This window comes from Heteronotia binoei, chromosome 16, assembly GCF_032191835.1.
Source record: "Heteronotia binoei isolate CCM8104 ecotype False Entrance Well chromosome 16, APGP_CSIRO_Hbin_v1, whole genome shotgun sequence".
In the NCBI taxonomy this organism is placed as follows: domain Eukaryota; kingdom Metazoa; phylum Chordata; class Lepidosauria; order Squamata; family Gekkonidae; genus Heteronotia; species Heteronotia binoei.
In genome coordinates, this window is record NC_083238.1 from 55,829,884 (window position 1) to 55,831,735 (window position 1,852).

Here is a 1,852-nt window from a genome sequence, read left to right on the forward strand (position 1 = left end):
TGCAAAAGTTCTTCTTCTTCTTCCCTCCGTCCCACTCGCGCGCTCTCTCTCTCTCTCTCTCCAGTTTTCATGCAGGAAAAAGCAACCCGGGGCAGGAAGATCACCGCGCCCGCCCCAGCCCAGAGGCGGTCCCCGCAGGAGGCCGCGCCGGCCTCGCCCGCCCGCCCTTTCCCCATGAAGTCATGAGCGAGCGATGCCATTCGGCGCATAAAGGGGCGAGCGCCGAGGGGAGGCGCTCCCAATCGGAGAGGCTGCAGCGGCGCAGGCAGGAGGGCAGGAGGGAGTCCGGCGCACAGCCGCGGGCCGGGAGGTGGCAGGAAAGCGGCCAGGCTCTCCGCCGCGAGGGCCCTGGGGCAGAGTTGCTGCGTGGCCGGCCCGGAGGGCGCCCCTTCGCGCTTGCCAAGCTGGACCCATGGGCGAGATGCGGCGCAGGCGGAGAGGGGCGCCGGGCCCGAGGGCGCGCTGGACGGCGGCCGCAGCCCCAAGCCCAGTGCCGTCGGGCAGCCGGAGTCCCAGCCTGCAGCCGGTGGCTCCCGCGGGCGCGCCGTCGGCGGGCGAAGGCGGGGCGGCGCAAGTGAACCGCCATCACGGTGCTGACCCTGCTGGACCAAGCTGGTGCACATGCTGGAGGGGGTGCAGGAGAAGCAGCAGCGCATGGAGGGGCGGCAGCAGGAGCTGGAGGCGGCCGTCAAGGGGGTGCAGGGCGACCTGGGCAAGCTGTGCAAGAGCCACGCCTCCACCAGCAACACGGTGGCCAAGCTGCTGGAGAAGTCGCGCAAGGTCAGCGCGCACACGCGCGAGGTGCGCGACCGCATGGACCGCCAGTGCGCCCAGGTCAAGCGGCTGGAGCACAACCACGCGCAGCTGCTGCGCCGCAACCACTTCAAGGTGCTCATCTTCCAGGTGGGTTCAGGGCGCAGGGGGGCTACCGCGCCCCCGTCCACGGTGGCCAAACCCAAGTCCAGAAATGGCGGGGGCTTCGGGGGGGGAGCCAGGCGCAGGCCTGGGACGCGCGGGATTGAACTCCAAAGGGAGTGCCGGCCATCACCTTGAAAGGGACCCGCGCGCCTTTTAAATGCTTTCCCTCCACTGGAAATAATGAAAGCTACAGGCACCTTGGGGGTGGCGCCGGGAGACTTTGGGGGTGGCGCCGGGGAGACTTTGGGGGTGGAGCCAGGAGACTCTGGGGGTGGAGCCAGGAGACTGGGGGTGGAGCCAGCAACAAGGTTGCGACAAGCATCATTGAACTCCAAAGGGAGTTCTGGCCATCACCTTGAAAGGGACCGCACTCCTTTTAAAATGCGTTCCCTCCACTGGAAATAATGAAGGCTACAGGCACCTTTTTTGGGGGGCCGCTGGACTTTGGGGGTGGAACCAGGAGACTTTGAGGGTGGCACCGGGAGACTGGGGGTGGAGCCAGGAGGCTCTGGGGTGGAGCCAGGCGCAGGGGACGGAGCCAGGAGTAATGTTGTGACGAGCATCATTGAATTCCACAGGGAGTTCTGGCTCTCACCTTGAAAGGGACCGCATTCCTTTTAAATGCCTTCCTTCTATTGGAAATAATGGATAGGAGCACCTTCTTTTGGGGCTCACAGAACTGGTCCAATCCTTTTGAAACTTGGAGGGTCTTTTGAGGAGAGGCTCTGGATGCTATGCTGAAAATTTAGTTCCTCTATCTCAAAAAGCAGCCCCCCTAGATACCCACAGATCAATTCTCCATTATATCCTATGGGAATTGATCTCCATAGGGAATAATGGAGTGCCCAGCAGACCCTAAAGTGGAGGAGGGCTTCCAAACCGGGGGGATCCCCTGCCCCCACCTGGGGAATGGCAACCCTATCCCCACCCCACG

The 1,852-nt window shown here is 63.9% G+C and overlaps 1 pseudogene; it reads left to right on the forward strand.

Moving 5' to 3' along the window:
* The first annotated feature begins 581 nt into the window (after window positions 1-581).
* LOC132585260 (caveolae-associated protein 2-like) lies at window positions 582-1,053 on the forward strand (annotated as a pseudogene).
* Window positions 1,054-1,852: the final 799 nt, after the last annotated feature.